The sequence below is a fragment of the Pseudophryne corroboree genome (genome assembly GCF_028390025.1).
Source record: "Pseudophryne corroboree isolate aPseCor3 chromosome 3 unlocalized genomic scaffold, aPseCor3.hap2 SUPER_3_unloc_5, whole genome shotgun sequence".
Classification (NCBI taxonomy): domain Eukaryota; kingdom Metazoa; phylum Chordata; class Amphibia; order Anura; family Myobatrachidae; genus Pseudophryne; species Pseudophryne corroboree.
The window spans coordinates 1,367,690-1,390,602 of NW_026967541.1; the positions used below are offsets into that span (position 1 = coordinate 1,367,690).

A 22,913-nucleotide genomic window follows, 5' to 3' on the forward strand; every position below is an offset into this window, starting at 1 on the left:
GGAGAAGAAGAGACGTATGTGACTGATATGAAGGCAGAAGATATAGAGGGAGATGAAGAGACGTATGTGACTGATATAAAGGCAGAAGATATAGAGGGAGAAGAAGAGACGTATGTGACTGATATAAAGGCAGAAGATATAGAGGGAGAAGAAGAGACGTATGTGACTGATATGAAGGCAGAAGATATAGAGGGAGAAGAAGAGACGTATGTGACTGATATAAAGGCAGAAGATATAGAGGGAGAAGAAGAGACGTATGTGACTGATATAAAGGCAGAAGATATAGAGGGAGAAGAAGAGACGTATGTGACTGATATAATGGCAGAAAATATAGAGGGAGAAGAAGAGACGTATGTGACTGATATAAAGGCAGAAGATACAGAGGGAGAAGAAGAGACGTATGTGACTGATATAAAGGCAGAAGATACATTGGGAGAAGAAGAGACATATGTGACTGATATAAAGGCAGAAGATATAGAGGGAGAAGAAGAGACGTATGTGACTGATATAAAGGCAGAAGATCTAGAGGAAGAAGAAGAGACGTATGTGACTGATATGAAGGCAGAAGATATAGAGGGAGAAGAAGAGACGTATGTGACTGATATAAAGGCAGAAGATATGAAGGGAGAAGAAGAGACGTATGTGAGGGGTGATCAGCAGTGTAAGGAGGAGGAGATCCCTACAGATATCAGTACAGGTGAGTAATAAACACTTATTACAGAAGTCACATATTCTCATTGCTCAGTCACTACAGCAATCTCTTATCCTACACCCTCCTCTGCCATCAGCCCTGTTCTCAATCGGGTGTTTTTAATGCATGGCTATCCATGACAAATATCACATGTAGAGAGTTATTACATACAACACTATAATCTTATTAGAAGTAACAAGCAGAAGTTTATTATTAGTGATTATATATAAATGTGTATGTATATCATATAATTAGTATTGTTTTTTGTGGAGTGCCTAATTTATATGTATTTTGTTAGATGATGCAGGTATGAAATATTTCCTGCTATACAGTAGACCTGAGCTCACCAAATACAATTCGTATAAGATTCAGAAATAAAATGAAATTTGAATCTAGAACCTCAAGTAAAACATAGTAAAAGCTTATCACAAGTACATATCTGTATAATCATAAGACAAGCGTTTTGCACTTGTTGTCACCCTTGCATGGGCGGGCTTGTTCTTATCCAGTCCAATTCACTCTAAATACAAATTGTGTGTCATCCAACGCATTTCGTCAATAGTGACTTCTTCAGGGCTGTTTTCTGTTAAAGGCTTTATCCTCAAATATCAGTTGTGTAGACTTGTAATAATTGTGTAACCTTCAGACGGTAATTGTGGACTTGTTCATGATGAACATATTCCTAATTACTTGTGAATAATAGTTCCTGCTCTGTGCAGTTCTGAGGTTATGACTTTAGGGAATGTAATGGCCAGATCCAATATTGCTCAATCTAAGGTCTCCCAGTAGCCTTACTACATACATAAATGTGTCTTGCACTCACTATATTAACTAACAATAATAAACAGTGGAGTTTTAGTTCATGTATTGCTCAGTGCATTTAAGCCTGCAGCTCCCGACAAGGGACCCCACTATACTGCAGGTCCTACTCTATGGCTCAAAATAATTACCATAAAAACAGCTATCACATTAGTGTTAACCTTTAGATGTGCTCGCAGCGGAGGAACAGTGACCGAAGGCTTGGATAGGTTTTCAGAGCACCTGTCTGACGTGCCACCACATCTCACGTGGCCCTCCAATTCACCAGATCTGGGACTGTTTGGCTGGGTCCAGCATTGTACTGTTGGTGCATTTCCTGATGCGTTTGGAACGATTGGTGGTTGCTAGACGCCCTAAATGCCTGTGGTCCCGATTTGTCATGATCTACTTTCGCCCACTGTTCCCCTGCTGAGATTCTTGGTGTCCATGCTACTTCCACTGTAGATGGATACTACTCACTGTCTACAAGGGATCACCAACAAACAAATGCCGGTCTCGGCCAAAACCAGTGGCTCCCTTTTGCCAGTCGTATCACGTGCATGACCTATGGTCCCATCTGAAAAAGAAACAATATCTCAACAAATTTGCATTGTATCAATACCTCAGACATTCACAATGATCATCCAGTAGTTTTAGTGTCACCATCTACACCAGGGGTGGGCAATTATTTCAGCTGGGGGGCCTCTTAACACTTCCAGTGAATATTCGAGGGCCACACACCAGGGCAGGGACTAATATGAATGACAAATATTTGTAGTAGTAAGTCCTGGGCTGCGCAGAGACTGCACAAAGTAAATTTTTGCAGCTCTGCGTACACATACGATCGTACACTTGCACGGGTGAATTTACACTCCTCCTGGGGGCGGCGACTACCCGAACGCAGGACAGCAAAATTTGCAGCACAGTGATCAGGTCTGAATCAGCCCCTTAGTCAGCAGTTGCTGCAAAATGAGACCCATTATAGGGCCCAATTCAGACCCGGTCGCTGCTGTGTATTTTCACACAGCGGGTGATTGGGTCTGAACTGCGCATGCATTGCAGTGCGTAGGCACATCAGTCCGCCGCGCTGGGGAGCGTCAGGCAGTGATGGGATGGTGCGAACAAAGCGATCGCAAGGTGATTGACAGGAAGAGGACGTTTGTGGGTCCACCCCTAATCTACACGCATGTGCACGTCAGTATTTTGTTTGGTGCGGCAGGAGCCAGACAATGGTCAGAGGGCTGCTGTATTTTTATTTCTCATACGTCCTAGAGGATGCTGGGGTCACTTCAGAACCATGGGGTATAGACTGATCCACAGGAGACATGGGCACTTTAAGACTTTTCCAGAGTGTGAACTGGCTCCTCCCTCTATGCCCCTCCTCCAGACCTCAGTTTAGAATCTGTGCCCAGGCAGACTGGATGCACTCCAGGGGAGCTCTACTGAGTTTCTCGGGAAAAGACTTATGTTATGTTTTTTATTTTCAGGGAGCACTGCTGGCAACAGTCTCCCTGCTTCGTGGGACCTAGGGGAGGAAGTAGGAACCAACTTCTGTGAGTTTCATGGCTCTGCTTCTAAGCTGACAGGACACCATTAGCTCCTGAGGGGTACTGAACGCTAGCTGCGGCTATGTGCTCACTCCCACAGCCTGCTGTCACCCCCCTTACAGCGCCAGAAGTCAGAAGACAGAGTGTAAGAGGAAAAGACTCTTCAACATCGGGACGGCTAGAAAGGTACCGCGCAGCGGGGGGGGGGGGGACGCTGCGCGCCATGCTCCCACACACACGGGCACTGCAGGGTGCAGGGGGAGGGGGGGGCGCCCTGGGCAGCATGAACCCTTATAGGACTGGCAGATTAGGGGCATAAATTGCTGCGGCACAGTCCTACCCCCGCCAGTATAAACATGAGTCTAAGTCTGAGTGAAAGCGCACCATTACGGGGGCGGGGCTTCTTCCTCAGACAGACAGCACACTGCTCAGCGCCATTTTCTCTCACTCCAGGCTGCAGAGAAGACCGCTGGTCCTCTTCCACTGCTGAAACAAGTATCAGAGTGCAAAACAGGGGGGGCGCAGTGAAATATGGTGCTATGTACATTGTGTAATTATAAAAGCGCTGCAGCTCTGTAGACATTTTGTGTTTCACAGACAATTTATTACTGGCGCTGAGTTCCGGGAGTGAACAACTGGGAAGCAGACTTCCTCAGCAGACATGATCTCCATCCAGGAGAATGGGGCCTCCACCCACACGTCTTCGCAGAGCTGGCAGATCTTTGTTGAGTCCCTCAAGTAAACATGATGGCATCTCGTCTCATCAAGAGGCTTCAGAGATATTATTCCAGGTCGAGAGACCCTCAAGCAATAGCAGTGGATGCACTGGTGACACAGTGGGTGTTTCAGTCGGTGTATGTCTTCCCTCCACTTCCACTGATTCCAAAAGTTCTCAAGATTGAAAGGAGAAGAAGGGTTCGGGCGATCCTCATTGTCCCAGACTTGCCAAGGAGGGCTTGGTATCCAGATCTTCAAGATTTACTCATAGAAGATCCTCGACCTCTTCCTCTTCACGAGGACCTGCTGCAGTAGGGGTCATGCGTGTATCAAGACTTATCGCGGCTACGTTTGACGGCATGGCTGTTAAACGCCAGATCCTAGCCCGAAAGGGTATTCCAGAAGAAGTCATTCCCACTTTCATTCGGGCCAGGAAAGGAGTAACATCTAAACATTACCACCGTATTTGGAGAAAATATGTATCTTGGTGTGAATCCAAGAAGGCTCCAACGGAAGAGTTTCACTTGGGACGTTTTTCTCCATTTTCTACAGGCGGGTGTGGATGCGTGTCTGAAATTGGGCTCCATTAAGGTCCACATTTTGGCCTTATCAATTCTCTTTCAGAAACAGTTGGTCTTCCTTCCAGAAGTTCAGATGTTCGTGAAAGGGGTTTTTCCCATCCAACTTCCATTTGCACCGTGGGATCTTAACATGGTGTTGCAGTTCCTTCAATCACATTGGTTTGAACCTCTACAGGAGATAGTTAACATTTCTCACTTGGAAAGTGGTCATACTGTTGGCCTTAGCATCCGCAAGTTTGGTCAATCAGTGTTGCAGGGTTATCCGCACTTTCCCGCCCGTTCTGGAGCTTTGTTATAACTCCATGGTTCTGAAGTGACCCCAGCATCCTATTAGGTATTAAAATCCTATTTTTATTTTAGTATTACTATTTTTTTGCAGTGATCTTTCTAAAAAAGCATCTTATACGCACCGTAGAGTCGCTCCAACAACTCCCCGCTGGGTCGAGACAACGCTTACCCATGTGTACAGTGAGGCAGGCACAGGTTCTGGTGAACCGTCATGGGCAACTTTGCACAGACATTATCCAATGTAGCTGAGCAGTTTATACCAGCTCCTATACCAGTGATAGGTTTCCCTATTAACCCTTACATGCAACATTCATTCTGAGGTTTATACACCTAGGGAATTGTCAGCCTCTCAAAAAAGCAGCCTGAAAAGCTGGTGGTAAGTAAATCACATAGACATGCTACAACATCTTCACAGTCTACACATGATTTAGATGAGGATTCGTTGGAGGATGAGGACTCATTGCACTGCGGATGGTCTCAGCTCAGTGGACATACCTGAGCTAATTAGTGCTAAGTCATTCTTTCCTTAGAAGAGGCAGCAAAGCCTGTGTTAAAAACTAAGGCAACTGTGTTTAAACATCCCAAACAGCTGATGGAAATTTTTTGTTTACGCCCAGTAGGAAGTTAGAATTCCAAGAAATGGAATTCCAGTTATCCTCGTCCAGCTGGGGACTGTTTAAAAAAAAAAAGGGAGGTGGCTCCCAAAGTACATTCGCAAGTCTTAGATTGGTGCAAAAATCTACATTACTTTTATTTTCAACATCAATAAATGATGTCACGGGGTGTGTGGCCTGACTGGAAAGGCAGCAGGAAGCAGGATAAAGGAGCTCCTGCTTATATAGGTCCTTTCTGCCTTTTACAGCTGTCCTACGGGCTCTTTCGGGCCCTTTCTTGCCCCTCTGTGTGTTTTGTAGGTTGCGGAGCCGGGGAGCCACTCATTTGGCTTTTGCAGGTTGTGGCGTACTCCCGGATCCGAAGCCGCGGACTGAAGTTGTGCAGTGATCCCACCACGGACCAGACCTCAGCGAGGTAGCGCTGCTACTCGCCAAGGGCTGTGCGCCCTGTCCACTCTTGTGCCTAGCCGTGCTGTTGGAGTCATGTGGAGAGGCTGACTGGGGATCAGCGGTGACCGCGGCTGGAGACACAAAGCGGAGCTGCTCTTCCGGCATCTGATGCGGTGCATACTACGGGAATTGGTGGCCTCAGCAGGGATGCATCAGGTTAGTCAGCTCACCCGCCCGCAGCCTGCCTTCTCCTACTGTCCGGCCGTTGAAGCCCTGAGTCGTGGCAGCAGGAAATACATGGAGCGCTTGCCTGTCATCACTCCAGCAGTGTCCCGGCATCTCCCCTCTCCTCGTAACCCATGGTGCTATGGGGAAATCTGGTGGAGCTGTGAATTATAGAGGACATACACGTGGGGTTCCTACGCAGCAAGATACGCTACCCTGCGCCACTGCATCCTAGTACCCTCTCCTCTCCTGCCTTTTTACTGACCTGGTTCTCCCACCATAGCCGGCCAGTTTCTTCTGGTCTGGGATTCCCTGCCAGAAGTGCCATCTTGAAAACTGGCAATATAGCCACATGCCCTCCTGAAACCAGCCGCTTCCCTGGGAGCTACAGACACTGACAGCCCATGATCAGTGCCCTTCACTACAGCCTCAGTGATTTCTGGCAGGGACTTCTGCCGCTGCAGCCCTACCTGGGCAGTATCTGGTCGTCTGAACTGCTTTTATTATTATTATTGTCTGGCCTCCACTCCTGCTCTGTCGACTCCCTCTGGTGGCAGACTGTGCTGACTACATCCTCCATACTGTTTGACTGCTGCTGGGGTTTTTTCCCCTCCTGCTCCCCTGAATCCCCGTAAGATCCAATTAGCACTCTTGGGGCTTCAGTATAGCTACGGCGTAACAGTCCATGTGTCCAGGACAGTAGCAGGCTCCAGTTGCTGGCTCCTATAAATTACTTTACCGCTCAAGGATGACATCTTCTTGCTATTACCCATAAACAACTGACCTCACAATGTTTCTGTAACCGATGGCCACTGGGGGTCTATGCTCACTGATGTCTCCCTATTTCCACACTTTAATACTTCTGCTATGTCGCTACTGGCCTCCTGACCTTGGTCTTTCATCTCCGTAATGTTATGCTGATGAATGGGCAGAACTGGAAAATCATCTCATAAGAAAGCTAAACCTCGTCCTTAACAGGAAACCTCTCAAACTGACTTGAGGTCTTTTTCTTCTGCCTAATCAACTAACATTGAGCCTCAGTCCTGATCATTCAGAATCTTCTCCCATTCCGTCTTCTCCAAGTCCTTCCATGATGGCTTAAACCCATTGTTTAAACTCATTGTTTAAACCCATGGCAAGCCAGGTGGGCTCTCTTCTTCTCTCGGTTCTCCTTTAAACTATTAACCGCCCAGCAACCTTAAATTGAAGAGCAGATGCACTTTCTCGTTCTTTTCAAACGGTTGATTCACTCAACTCCTTTGAGAAACAATTTATTCTGATTCTGGCTTCATTTGCTTCAACTCGTATTGTTCCTATACCTCCTCTGGGGAGAACTTTTGTAGCACCAAAATTTTGCAGGCAATTGCTTACTTGGGCTCATTCTTCATCTTTCATGGGTCATGCCGGTAGTCTTAAGACTCTCAAGTTCATTCAGCGATTCTACTGGTAGCCTCATCGTAAAACAGATGTCTTTGAATTTGTAGCAGCCTGTTCCAAGTGTGTTCAACAAAAAAGTCCACGAACATTTCCCTCGGGTCTTCTTCATCCACTTTCAACACCTCAAAAGCCTTGGACTCGCATCTTTATGGATTTCATAAATGATTTGCCAGTCTCCAGAAGGCACAACACCATTTGTGTCATTTGTGTCATTTTCGAAGATGGTTCACTTCATACCCCTCACCGGTCTCCCTCTGCTCCTCAGCTATCCATATTGTTTTTCTCATAGATTTTTCATTTGCATGGCCTTCTACAGGAAATAGTTTCTGATCGGGGTCCTCAATTCCTCGCCAAGTTCTGGAAAGCTCTCGGCTCTGTGCTAGGAATCAAGTTGAACTTCTCTTCAGCCTACCATCCCCAGACTCACGGACAGACTGAAAGAGTCGACCAAGATCTGGAAACTTTCTTACGGATGTTCATGTCCCCTGCTCAGGAAGACTGGATGGATTACCTCCCATTTGCTGAGTTCGCATACAATAACCTATATCATTCTTCTACCAATTCCACTCCTTTCTTCATAAACTATAGTTTTCATCCACGAGCTCCTTCCTTCTAATCTCTCCCACCTCTTGAGGTTCCTGCTGCTGAATCCGCTCTTCGTCAGTTCACTAAGATTTGGAGACAAATTCATAAGGCGCTACTTAAGACTTCCCAGAAATAAAAGACCTACGCTGATCGGAAACATAGGGCTGTTCCTAGTCTCAAAGTGGGAGATCGTGTTTGGATATCCACCAGAGACCTCAGACTCAAAGTTCCTACCAAAACGTTTGCTCCAAGATTCATCGGTCCGTATCCTATTAAGAGTGTTGAATCCTGTTTCTTACAAGGTGAAACTGCCTGCCTATTTGAAAATTCCCAATGCCTTTCACATTTCTCTGCTAAAGCCCCTTGTACTAAATCATTTTCGGGCAGCTTTCCCTTAACCTCCCAAGGTTCAAGCTGCTCAAAATGAGAAATTCGAGGTTCATACGTTTCTTGACTTCCGCAAGAGGTATGGTCGTCTCCAGTATCTCATAGATTGGAGAGGATATGGTCCGGAGGAAAGATCTTGGGTGGCTGCAGAGGATGTTCATGCTCCAAGACTATGTTGTGCCTTTCATGCCAAGAATCCCACTAAGCAACATGGGTGTTCGGAAACCACCCTAAAAAGGGGGGCACGTCAGCATCCGGAGTTCTGGTCCCTGCGGCCTTCCTCTTAGCTGGCTGGTGTCGCTGCGATGGATAGGAGCTACAGCAGCAAGGTCTTCTGGTGCTGCTGCTGGGTGTCTGGAGGCCGGGGTCCGGGTCCTGAGGAGCGGAGCATGGCAGCCGGATGTGTCTGTTTCCAAGTGTCCTGTTACTGGAGTGCGGCGTCTGGGAGGCTGAGGCCAGATGTAGTGCCTGTGTGCTGGTACCACATGTGTCCTCTGTGCAGGGAGCCACCATGTTGGAGACCAATCCAAGTCAATAGGTATCCCAGTTCGTGTCCAGCCAATCCGGTACAGGCTTCCCTTATAAAAAGGGGTTGATGCTTAGCTATGTTGCCAGTACTCCAAGTTACTTGCTGCTGTAAGGTGCCCTGCGCTCCCAGGTTAACCCCTGGTATCCTGGTTCTGTTGTGTCCGCCTGGTGGTCAGTTCTGTTATTGCAGTCCATCTGCTCTTGTGGTTTAACCACTGGGCCCTCTATCTGGTAGAGAGTCTACGTTTGCTGATGGTGCTCACAGCGATCCTCTCTTCAGCATTGTTTAAAAATCACAAGTCATCTCTTCATTCAGTATTCTTCAGCATCGTTTACAAATCGCAAGTCACTTCTTCATTCAGTATTCTTCAGCATCGTTTACAAGTCATGAACCTTTCGTCTTTCAGAATTCACTCAGACTTCTCTCCTAGTCGTTGTGTATAATTGAGGTCTCATTAAAACTGAATTCCTCTTTCTTCAGTGTATCGTTCTCGGTCATTGTCCTCATTGCCTACCCCTCTACATCTTCGGGCCTAAGTCTTCAATCCATGAGTAAGAACTACATTCAGCCACCTCGTTTCCTTCCTTTGCCGATAGCTGCTCCCTCAGTCAATTATCAGTCATCAGATCCCAACTCAAACCAAGTGTGACATGGAAGAAGGGGAATTCCTGGTTTCGCTGGATATTAAGGATGCGTATCTTCACATCCCAATATGGATGCCTCTTCATGCTTACCTCATGTTTGCACTGCAGCACAGTCACTACCAGGTCCAGGCCTTGCCTTTCGGTCTATCAACTGCACTGAGGGTGTTATCAGTGGTGATGGCAGAGATGTTGCTACAACTCCACAAGCAGGAAGTGAACATCGTTCCATACTTGGACAATCTCATAATGGCTATATTCAGACTACTCACGGATCACGGGTGGATTCTCAATCTGCAGAAATACGCAGAGGCTTCAGTTCTTGGTAATAATACTGGACACGGGGTCTCAGAAAGTGTTCCTTCCTATGGACAAGGCAAAGATAATTCAGACGATGGTATGTTCCATTTTGAAGCTGAACGAAATCTCGGTACATCTTTGCATAAGCTTACTGGGAAAGATAATGGCCTCCTACGACGTATTTCGGTAAGGAAGATTCCATGCATGACCATTCCAGCTGGATCTGCTGGACAAATGGTCTGGGTCACATCTGCACATGCTGGGCCCTCTATCTGGTAGAGAGTCTCCGTTTGCTGATGGTGCTCACAGCGATCCTCTCTTCAGCATTGTTTAAAAATCACAAGTCATCTCTTCATTCAGTATTCTTCAGCATCGTTTACAAATCGCAAGTCACTTCTTCATTCAGTATTCTTCAGCATCGTTTACAAGTCATGAAACTTTCGTCTTTCAGAATTCACTCAGACTTCTCTCCTAGTCGTTGTGTATAATTGAGGTCTCATTAAAACTGAATTCCTCTTTCTTCAGTGTATCGTTCTCGGTCATTGTCCTCATTGCCTACCCCTCTACATCTTCGGGCCTAAGTCTTCAATCCATGAGTAAGAACTACATTCAGCCACCTCGTTTCCTTCCTTTGCCGATAGCTGCTCCCTCAGTCAATTATCAGTCATCAGATCCCAACTCAAACCAAGTGTGACATGGAAGAAGGGGAATTCCTGGTTTCGCTGGATATTAAGGATGCGTATCTTCACATCCCAATATGGCTGCCTCTTCATGCTTACCTCATGTTTGCACTGCAGCACAGTCACTACCAGGTCCAGGCCTTGCCTTTCGGTCTATCAACTGCACTGAGGGTGTTATCAGTGGTGATGGCAGAGATGTTGCTACAACTCCACAAGCAGGAAGTGAACATTGTTCCATACTTGGACAATCTCATAATGGCTATATTCAGACTAATCACGGATCACGGGTGGATTCTCAATCTGCAGAAACACGCAGAGGCTTCAGTTCTTGGTAATGATACTGGACACAGGGTCTCAGAAAGTGTTCCTTCCTATGGACAAGGCAAAGATAATTCAGACGATGGTATGTTCCATTTTGAAGCTGAACGAAATCTCGGTACATCTTTGCATAAGCTTACTGGGAAAGATAATGGCCTCCTACGACGTATTTCGGTAAGGAAGATTCCATGCATGACCATTCCAGCTGGATCTGCTGGACAAATGGTCTGGGTCACATCTGCACATGCGCCAGATGATATGCCTTTCACCAAACGCCAGGATTTCCCTCTTATGGTGGTTGCTGATCTCCCTCCTGGAGGGTCGACACTTCAGAATTCAGGATTGGATTCTGTTGACAACGGATGCAAGCCTCTATGGTTGGGGTGCAGTGACCCTAGGGGCTCAGTTCCAATGAAGGCGGTCTGATCAAGAGGTTTCCCTTCCGATAAATGTTATGGAACTCAGGGCGATTTACAATGCCCTTCTGCTGACCTCTTTTATATCCTTCAGTATCAGGCCATACAGGTATGGTCAGAAAACGCACCAACTGTGGCATACATAAACCAACAAGGAGGTCCTCCTTTCTTATCAGACTCTGCTGTCTTCCCTGCACTCTCACTCAGATGTTCACTGCTGCCAGTAGCACATGTATGAGAAGCAGAAGTATGGCGGCAGCTGTATAGATTCTGATATGTAATTCTCTGTATCATACTTACTGTACACACATCATCCTTATTACTATTGAGAGAATAGAGGTAAGACACTGATGATGGGGATGTCCTTTTCTCATAGTCTGTTGGGGATGCTGGGGTCCATTTAGTACCATGGGGTCTAGGCGGGTCCTTTGGGACACACTGGCACTTTAAAAGTTTAACAGTGTAGGCTGGCCCCTACCTCTATGCCCCTCCTACCAGACTCAGTCTAGAAACTGTGCCCGAGGAGATGGACATACTTTGAGAGAAGGAATTACACAGATAGTGGTGAGATACACACCAGCACACGAATAACAAAAAGCCAAACTAACTAACGGCTGAACCAACAATACTGAACCAAGTAACACTGCAGTAATACAAAGCACATGGCAGGCACCCAGCATCCTCAACGGACTACGAGAATAGGATTTATCGGTAGGTAATTAAAATCCTATTTTCTCTTACGTCCTAGAGGATGCTGGGATCCATTTAGTACCATGGGGATGTACCAAAGCTCCCAGTACATGAGGGAGAGTGCTGAGGTTCCTGCAGAACTAATTGACCAAACTTGAGGTCCTCAGAGGCCAAAGTATAGAACATGTAAAACTTAGCAAACGTGTTCGACCCTGACCAAGTAGCTGCTCGGCAAAGCTGAATAGCCGGGACACCCCGGGCAGCTACCCAGGAAGAACCCACTTTACGGGTAGAGTGGGCCTGAACAGATTTTGGAATTGGCAATCCTGCCGTGGAATAAGCATGCTGGATAGTAAGCCTGATCAGCGTGAAATTGTCTGCTTAGAAGCAGGACACCAAATCTTGTTGGGATCATAAAGAACAAATAGTGCGTCTGACTTTCTGTGATGAGTAGTTCTCTTCACATAGATTTTCAAAGCCCGCAGGACATCCACGGACTTTGAGGTAATTGAGGTGTCAGTAGCCACTGGCCCCACAATAGGTTGGTTGATATGAAAAGCCGACACAACCTTAGGGAGAAATTGCTGACGCATTCTGAGCTCCGCTCTATCCTCATGGAAAATCAAGTAGGGGCTCTTGTGCGAAAATGCCCCCAATTCTGAAAGACGTCTGGCAGAAGCCAAGGCCAACAACGTGACCGCCTTCCAAGTAAGAAACTTTACGTCCACCTCCTGTAAAGGTTCGAACCAATCCGATTGCAGGAACTGCAGCACCACATTAAGATCCCAAGGTGCCTTAAGAGGCACAAAGGGTGGTTGGATGTGCAGAATCCCTTTCAAGAAAGTCTGAACCTAAGGGATAGCAGCCAATTGTTTCTGGAAGAAAATAGACAAGGCCGAAATCTGGAACTTGATTGAGCTCAAGCGTAGGCCAACATCCACACCCGCTTGCAGAAAGAGGAGAAAATGTCCCAGTTGAAACTCCACCGTAGGAAACTTCTTAGATTCACACCAAAACACATACTTTTTCCAAATCCGATGGTAAAGCTTAGACGTTACCCCCTTCCTAGCTTGGATCAGAGTAGGAAAAACTTTATTCTGAATGCCCTTCCGTGCTAAGATCTGGCATTCAACCTCCATGCCATCAAACGGAGCCGCGGTAAGTCGTGATAGGCGAATGGCCCCTGCAGTAGAAGGACCTCGCGAAGAGGAAAAGGCCTCGGAAGATCCGCGTGCTAAGCCTTCCTTGGCCAGTCAAGAGCAATGAGGATCACCGGAACTGTTTATCTTTTTATTAGTTTTAGAATCCTTGGGATGAGTGGAAGTGGAGGGAACACATATACTGACTGGAACACCCACGGAGTCACCAGGGCTTCCACCGCCACTACCTGTGGGTCTCGTGACCTGGAACAGTACCTCCGAAGCATCTTGTTGAGGCGAGAGGCCATCATGTCTATCTGAGGTACACCCCATCTGCGTGTTACCTCTGTGAATACCTCTGGGTGGAGGCCCCATTCTCCTGGAAGGAGATCGTATCTGCTGAGGAATGAACGCCTACAGTGCCAGCGCGTGTCGTTCTACCCAGAGGAGGATTCTTGTACCTACATTGGTGCTGACATAGGACTTGGCGAGTGACTACATCTCCATTTATACTTCATGGTTAGTTACCAGTGCAAGAGAGAGATATATCTAAGTCTTATTATAATATTACATTTGTTATTGTGAGTGTTCTCAGGAGGGTGGACACAATGATAGTATGAGACACAATATTATAAAGCCTTCATTAAAAGTTATGTTTTAATACACACATTTACTATTAAGTGTCCCAGAGAGTCATCTTCTCCTATCGTTTACAAGATTAATATTGTTACAGAAAATGTCACATTTCCATAATGTATTTTATTTCCAGCAGATGGACACACAAGCAGGAATATCTCAGAAGGACATCTAATGTTATCCCCGGATTGTGACAGAAAAGATAATGACAGTAGACAGGATTCTCCAGGAGATAATCCCATTACCCCAATTATACATCCAGCTCTATCAGCTGGTCCCCCTGATCCTGGGGAATGTTCTCCTGATCACTCTGATATTGGTGTATCTGGTACAGCTCTGAGAGTAGATACAGTGTTTCCCTGTTCTATAGATGCCAAATGTTTTACAAAGAACACAAATACTATTAACCCACACACAGGTAAGGCAGGTGGAAGGCCACTGATATGTTCAGAGTGTGGGAAATGTTTTACAAAGAAATCACAACTTGTTATACATCACAGAAGTCACACAGGTGAGAAGCCATTTCCATGTTCTGAGTGTGCGAAATGTTTTACAAAGAAATCACATCTTGTTATACATCAGAGAAGTCACACAGGTGAGAAGCCATTTCCATGTTCTGAGTGTGGGAAATGTTTTGCACTTAAATCATATCTTATTAGACATCAGAGAAAGCACACAGGTGAGAGGCCATTTTCTTGCTCTGAGTGCGGGAAAAGTTTTACCTGGAAATCCAATCTTGTTAGACATCAGAGAGAGCACACAGGTGAGAAGCCATTTCCATGTTCTGAGTGTGGGAAATGTTTTGCATGTAAATCAGATCTTGTTATACATCACAGAAGTCACACAGGTGAAAAGCCATTTTCTTGCTCTGAGTGTGGGAAATGTTTTGCATGTAAATCAGATCTTGTTATACATCACAGAAGTCACACAGGTGAGAAGCCATTTTCTTGCTCTGAGTGCGGGAAATGTTTTACGCACAAATCACGACTTGTTACCCATCAGCAAAGTCACACAGGTGAAAAGGCATTTCCATGTTCTGAGTGTGGGAAAGGTTTTGCACACAAATCACATCTTGTTAGACATCAGAGAACTCACACAGGTGAGAAGCCATTTTCTTGCTCTGAGTGCGGGAAATGTTTTACACAGAAATCAGTTCTTGTTATACATCACAGAAGTCACACAGGTGAGAAGCCATTTCTATACTCCGAGAAATAAATCATCTCTTGTTACACACAATAGACATCACTCAGGTGAGGAACCATTTTAATCTTCTGGAGTATACTTATCATTGCCATGCGTTGTTCTTTAAGGTTCTTATCCTATCTCCTATGCTTTTTGCAATATACATGTTACCACTGGGTGAAATAATCAGATGTCATGCCCTCATCTACCACTGCTATACAGATGACCTGTCTTTGCTCTAGGTACTGAGAACCCAGTACCAATCCTAAATGGTTGTCTAGCTGAGCTCCAGGTGTGGGTGATGCCAGTTGGCTGTGATTCAGTCCTGGTGAAGCAGGTCTTTAAGCTCACCACCAAAGGGCAGGGCTACAGTTCAGCTTTGCAAACCAACCAGACTTACGCTTGGGGGTTCAGAGTTACAAAATGCTGATTATGTGCGGAATCTTGGTGTCCTGGATGGTGGAGTGACACTTAGACATCAGTATCTGCCACAATCAGATCCTCATCTGAGGAACAGAGCCAGACTCCAGCACTTATTTTCCTCAGAAGATCTACCTACAGTCATACATGCACTTGTATCATCACACATAGACTACTGCAATGTCCTCTACCTGGGTCTCCCAGCAAAAGAATTGCACCGCTTGTAGCTTGTACAGAATGCAGCAGCCAGGCTGTTACCTAACCAGCCCGTTCCTGCCACATAACACCCATTCTCTGCTCCCTTCACCGGCTGCCTGTAAGATGGTGACTCTATTACATAATGGTCTATCCCAACCCTACATGACCAGGGTCCAAGGTACCAGAAGCAGCTTCTGCCTCATTCCTGCCCTGCTTGCTGCCATCTGCAGATGAAGAACTGTTACCAGCAGTACCAAGAATCCCCAAGAAGTTCTTAGATGTCAGAGGTGGAGACAGGGTGGTGGCACTAGTGCTGTAGTGGGGCCTGCCGGAGGCACTGTCTGTGGGTAATATTGTCCCCAAGCAGCGCTAAGGTGTCAGAGGGGAGACAGGGCAGTGACAGTAGTGGGGGGATATAGGGTGGGTGGCGGTAGTTGGGGGAGGCAGGGCGGGTAGCAGTAGTGGTGGGAGATGTGGCAGTAGTGGGGTGGGTGACAGTAGTGGTGGAGACAGGGTGGTGGCAGTAGTGGGGTGGGCGACAGGGCGGATGGCCGCAGTGCAGTACCTGGGGCTGCTGGTGGCAGTAAAGAGGTGTATGGGTCCCACACAGAATCAGTTGATAATTAGACTTAATGATGATTATGCTTCCTTATTTCTAATTAATCCCTTGTATGTGTTACTGTTATTTGCTGTGTCAGCCTTTATGTGTGTTCTGTGTAATAATCCTGAAAGTAGTGCTGCTACCGATCTCATATCATTTGTAGTAACTTGGAAAAGATGAGATATGAGGTGCACTCTGGAAGCTTATAGGGGGTTACTCAGAGATGATCGCAGATGTGACATCACGCTGCCCCCCAGAAAATGGTCCCGGCCCGCCCACGTTCACCCCTAAGGGATGCGGCCACAATGAGTGTGTCTGTGCGGCCACTGCGCACGTGCATTTTGTCACCACCATCAAACTGCTGCGGGCCGCTATTGCGGCTGGGTCTGAATGACCCCCATAGGGTTTTGGCTCTCCTGATATGTATCTGTTTTACTTACCTGCAATACTATAATGTAACTTGAATTGTTTCTGTGATTTAAAGGATATTTTATCCATGTTGTGCAGAGTAAAGTATTTTTTAAGTGTAAAATATAGAGAGAAATCTGTGTATTAAAGATATGAAATAAAGTTGTTTAAAAACAAAAGATTTCCGTTGAGTCTTTTTATGTGTCTGTGTATTATCTTATTACCAGATAATTGTCGCTATGGTGACAGAAACAATTTCCTGTTAATGTGTCACTTGTATTGTTACTTTTGTGTCCAGCGGGTGGGCTCGGAAATGTTATCCTTTTCCTCGCAGCCCCAGTTGCTGGAGAAAATGAAGGAGGAGCTGTTGACGGGTCACGTTCCGCTTGAGCTGACAATTTTCTCACCAGCAGGTCTTTCCTCCTCTGCAGACTTGTGTCCGGAAAGAGAGCTACAACGTAGGCTTTAAACCTAGGATCAAGCACGGTGGCCAAAATGTAGTGCTCTGATTTCAACAGATTGACCACTCTTGAATCCTGGCAAAGCGAATGAAGGTCTCCATCCACAAGTATTTCCAGGGAAGACGTTAAGTCTGAGGGACTCTGCACAGGCCCAAATTATAATTGTTTTATGATCCTTCTATGTATGAACCAACCGATAGAGGGAATAATCCGAAAGTGTTAATACCAAAGATTAGCTAATCTGGTTGGAGGTGCGCCATTAAGCAAATTGCAATGACTGGTTAGGGGGTTTAGAAAAAAATGCTAGTGGGCTTATATCTAAAGAAGCCTTAATGTGTGGCACACTCTTTTTTCTTTATGTTTCATGAATAAATTAAAACAACTTTATTTTTTATTTATGAAAGATTTTTCAATAGACATGACATAAGGCAATTGATTGTCAGCCTGGAAAGACAATAAATTTATGAAAGATATAAAATAATTTATATACCAGCACTACCTATGTATGGGTATATGGGTAGAGCAATAACTGATATAAGCAAATGAAATATAAAAGGGATTTAAACACAGGTTTTATTTATCAAATTTATGAGATCCTTTCACAACTGGAGCACTTAGGTTGTATGCAGTAGTAACGCTCTGCAGAGAGCACTTAGGTTGTATGCAGTAGTAACACTCTGCAGGGAGCACTTAGGTTGTATGCAGTAGTAACGCTCTGCAGAGAGAACTTAGGTTGTATGCAGTAGTAACCCTCTGCAGGGAGCACTTAGGTTGTGTCAGATTGTGTTTAGGTTGTGTCCCCGGAGGGGGCGCTAGTGGGTCAGTGGAGGTAGCTGGGAGAAAACGAGGAGGCTGGATAACGTTCCTGCGCATGAGGGCAATGATATTTATTAGCAGATGATGATAACAGATTGGTAGCAGAAATAATAACAACAAATGGAAATGTCAATCACACAGCGTAATAGCTGAAAGTCTATGGCAATGGATGACAGATGACTGGAGAAATAATAACCGGTAATGTGATAAACAGAACAGGTGCTTGTAAGATGATGCTGGTTTGGAAACCAGTGCAGGGTTAAAACATGAAACTTGGCAGCAAGGTGTAGAATGGCAAACCTGGTAGCAGAGGCAGGAGTCTGACTTCACAGTGCAGGTAATGAAGCACTGGCAGCGGCAAGCTGTATCACAGGTGGAGGAATGGAACACACCTGGAGTCAGTCTCAACTGCAGGCTGAAGCACACAAGGTGGTGATGAGTGTGAAGCCTGTTTGGAGATGCAGGTATTGCTGAGCCTTGAAGTTCCACGGAGCTTGTGCAGATAACCAGGAGTACAGGTCTTTTAGCAGAGAGCCAGGAACACGGAAGGAACAGGAACAGATCCTTTCACATGGGTCGCAGGAGTGACACAAAGTCCAGGATGCCTGCAGACTGATCCTGCAGTCTCTTATGTACCCCATGGTGTACAGGGATTGGGTGAGTGAAGGAAAGTGGGTGCGGCCAAGCACCGGATTGGCCGCAGTATACTGGCTGCTTGCAGACTGTCATGGCGGCGCCCACGCCGCGGCCTAGCGGGAACGCGGCGCGCTACACGCCCGCTGTCACAGGAGTGTTCCCAGGCCCGTGATGGCGTCCCATGGCAGAGACACAGATGACAGGTGACCGCAGGGAGCCAGGACGGAGTCCGCAGCGGCGGACGGATGTCGGCTTGGTGAGTCGATTCCTGACAGGTTGTATGCAGTAGTAACGCTCTGCAGGGAGCACTTAGGTTGTATGCAGTAGTAACGCTCTGTAGGGAGCACTTAGGTTGTATGCAGTAGTAACGCTCTGCAGGGAGCAGCTTTAAAAGACTTTTTCTGAGATCACAATCACGTTGTGAAAGGATCTCATAAATTTGATAAATAAAACCTGTGTTTAAATCCCTTTTATATTTCACTTGCTTATATCAATTATTGCTCTACCCATATACCCATACATAGGTAGTGCTGGTATATAAATTATTTTATATCTTTCATTAATTCTTTGTCTTTCCCGGCTGACAATCAATTGCCTTATGTCATGCCTATTGACAAATCTATCTTAAATAAAAATAATAAAAGTTAGGTTTTCATTTATTCATGAAACAAAAAAGAGTGCGCCACACATTAAGGCTTCTTTAGATATAAACCCTCCATCCATAAGTCCCACATACTTAATGGTATCGCTCCATCTTAGCTCCTCCTTCAATTTCTCCAGCTGCTTCTGCAAAAGCCTGATGAGGGGAATGACCTGACTCAAGCTGGCAGAGTCTGAACTGACTTCACGTGTGGCAAGTGTGAAGGGTTTGAGAAACTTACAAAACACAGAAATCATTCTCCATTGCACTTGAGTCAGGTGTATTCCCCCTCCTTTGCCTGTATCATAGGTGGATGTGTTGGTTTGAATGGCCTTTTGCTGCTCCTCCATCCTCTGAAGCATATAGAGTGTTGAATTCCCCCTCTTGCTTCAGGTGATGACAGGGCATGTTCAGGAGTGTTTGCTGGTGCTCCAGTCTTCAGCACGAGGTGGCTGAATGTCGAAAGTGGCGCGCAATTTTTCGGGCCACCGACAGCATCTCCTACACGCCCCTGACGTTTTAAAAAAAATTCTGCACCACCAAATTAATTGTATGTGCAAAACATGGGACGTGCTGTAATTTGCCCAGATGTAATGCACGCACAATATTGGCTGCATTGTCCAAGATCACAAATCCCCAGGAGAGTCTAAGTTGGGTAAGCCATTGTGCGATGATGTCCCTCAGTTTCCGTAAGAGGTTGTCGGCTGTGTGCCTCTTATGGAAACCGGTGATACACAGCGTAGCCTGCCTAGGAACGAGTTGGCATTTGTGAGATGCTGGTGCCGCCGCTGTTGTTGCTGCAGTATGCAATAAATCTACCCAGTGGCTGTAACAGTCATGCAGTCCTTAGTCTGCCCTGCTCCACTTGTCCACATGTCCGTGGTTAAGTGGACATTAGGTACAACCTTATTTTTCAGGACACGGAGTACACTTTTCTTAATGTCCCTGTACAGTCCGGGAATCGCTTGCCTAGTGAAGTGGAATCTAGACGGGATTTTGTATCGGGGACACAGAATGTCATCAGCTGTCTAAATCCCTTTGCACTAATGGCGGATACTGGACGCACGTCTACCACCAGCATAGTTGTTATGGCCTCAGTTATCCGCTTTGCAACAGGGTGACTGCTGTCATATTTAATCTTCCTCACAAAGGACTGTGGACAGTCAATTGCTTAGTTGAAATAGTACAAGTGGTCTTCTGACTTCCCCTCTGGGATGACGATCGACTCCCAAAAGCAACAACAGCTGCGGCAGCAGTAGGCGTACCACTCAAGGATCCCCCGGAGGAATCCCAGATAGGAGAGGACTTGTCAGTCATGCCAGTGACATGGCCTGCAGGACTACTGATGTTCCCGACTGAGGAGGAAATTGACATTGAGGGAGTTGGTGGTGTGGCTTGCAGGAGCTTGGGTACAACAGGAAGAAGGGATTTGGGTGTCAGTGGACTGCTTACGCTCTCACCCAAAGTTTCTGAACTTGTCAATGACTTCGGATGAATGCACAGCAGGTGACGTATTATGGAGGATGTTCCTAGGTGGTTAACATCCTTACCCCTACTTATTACAGATTGACAAAGGCAACATATGGCTTGACACCTGTTGTCCACATTTGTGGAGAAATAATTCCACACCAAAGAGGTGGCTTTCTTGTATTTTTCCCAGGCATGTCAATGTGCTTTCTCATCCCATGGACAACAACTGTCTCCACTGGTACCTTATTCAAACCAACCACATCTCCATCAGAAACCTCATTATAAACTTCCTCCTCAGTGCCAGCTACACCAATATCCTGCTCATCCTGGTGTACATCTACAGTGACATCCTCAATCTCAATATCAGCAACTGGACTGGTGGTGCTCCTCCCAGCACTTGCAGGGGGCGTGCAAATGGTGGTAGGAGCCTCCTCTTTCCATACAGTCTTGGGAAGGTCAGGCCTAGACATCGCAACCGCGGACACACTTGGACTCTCCTTGGGTATTTGCGATATCTCTGAACGCACAGATGTTTTTTCCTGTGCTTTAACAAGCTTCATTTTATTTGAGAGGCTGGAGGGCTTCCATCCTCATGAGAAGCTGAGCCACCAGTCATGAACATAGGCCAAGGCCTTAGCCTTACCTTGCCACTTCGTGTCGTGAATGGCATATTGCAAATTCTGCCAATTTTACGTTTCTCGTCAATTTTTTTATTCTTCTGATTATTAATTTTTGCTTCTTGGATTTTACACACCATCTATAACATTGGGCATCTACCTTAGCAGATGAAGTTGATGGAATTAAATTGGCAATATCATGACTGGTGGCAGCAGCAGCTTCAGCACTAGGAACTGCAAGTGGTTCCTGATCTTGCACAATTTTTTCCTCCAAATTGTTCTCCATTTCACAGGACAGTACCCTTTATTTTTACAGCACACAGAACAGTGCCCATTTATTTTCACAGCACCCCTGTATACTTACAGCATAGAAAGGCACTGTAATGTTATTTGACCAGCAACACCCCTATATTTTACAGCATACAGAAGTGTGCTTTTAATTTTACCAACTGCACCCCGGAAGTTTTATGACATACAGGACCAGTGTAATGTTATTTGAATATCAATTCTCCTACATTTTACATTATACAGGAGCAGTGTGCTTTTAATTTTTAACTACACCCCTGAATTTTTACAACATACAGGGCTAGTGTATTGTTATTTGAACAGCAACACCCCTATATTTTACAGCATACAGCAGTGTGCTTTTCATTTTTAACAACTGCACCCCTGAAGTTTAACAACATACATAGCCAGCAGCACCCCTATATTTTACAGCATACAGCAGTGTGATTTTAATTTTTAACAACTGTACCCCTTAATTTTTATAGCATACAGGGCCAGTGTAATGTTATTTGAACAGCAGCACCCCTATATTTCCAGCATACAGGAGTAGAGTGACCCTGCACCCTGTACAACACAGTGACAGCCAGGACAACAACACCCATATACAACTGCAGCACATGAAACACCAGTGACAGCCAGGACAGCACTCCTAACACAGCACAGGTACACTACAGTGTTAGGTGTGGCAGCTCTCGCCAGCGCCCAACCATTGCTAAGCAGCAGTGCTGGCGCGTCACGTCCGCCACGCCTCCTCCTGCTGCCAGGACGCTGTGCACACTGAGCCGCCGGACCCTTGGCAACGGGGATGCCACAGGCGGACCGCGTTCCCTGTTGCCTTATAATTAATTATCACCTGTCAGTGTGTGGTTGTGCAGCAGGGCAGCTGCACAACATTATCAAATTAGGTTCACTGCAGCGATTGGTGCAGATACCTGTTATATTCTCCCTCAGTGCCTTACACAGACGCTGGTGATAGCTTCCTGTGAGCTGTTCCTGCTCTGGAGAATTACCTGTTCGGTGTTCTGTGATCTGGTCTACCTGGTTCCAGTGGTCCTGTGTCTTGGTGTTCAGAAGTCTGTTGTTGCAGTCCTCCAGTCAGTAGAAACCAGTGTCTGTAATGTCGGGGTTCTCGTGTACCTGCGGTAGTTCCCCCCGGTGTTGTGAGTAGCGGCTTTTGCCGCGTCTTGTGACCTAGGCCGTAGTATTTTCGTTATACTTGTTGCTGGTGCTTTTGGGGAGGTTTTCCGCCCTAGCTGTCCTCCCCGGTACACGATTGTGCCATGTAGGGTGTGGACAGCATTACCTTTGTTCTCTTTTTCCACTGGCGGCCGTGCCGCACATACATTTTGTTTGAGTACTGTAGTAGCCCCTAGCTCTGTGTTTTATTTAGTTAGAGGTCCCCCTATCTCAGTTTACGCCTTGTCTCCAATTATGACCGGGGGGCATCGGAGTTGGGCAGACTAAATCTGCCCTTCAAACGCGGCTGCCGCGGGCCCAAGAAAACATAGTCTCGCAGGCGTAGACTGACCACGCAGGTGGAACAACGGAGTTAGGGTCCTAGGGGTTGCTG

The 22,913-nt window shown here is 46.2% G+C and overlaps 1 protein-coding gene across 1 annotated transcript in view; it reads right to left on the bottom strand.

The window, feature by feature from the left end:
- LOC134984363 (zinc finger protein 615-like) overlaps positions 1 to 22,913 on the bottom strand; it is a 177,878-nt gene that overhangs the window by 53,666 nt on the left and 101,299 nt on the right. The window lies entirely within an intron of this gene.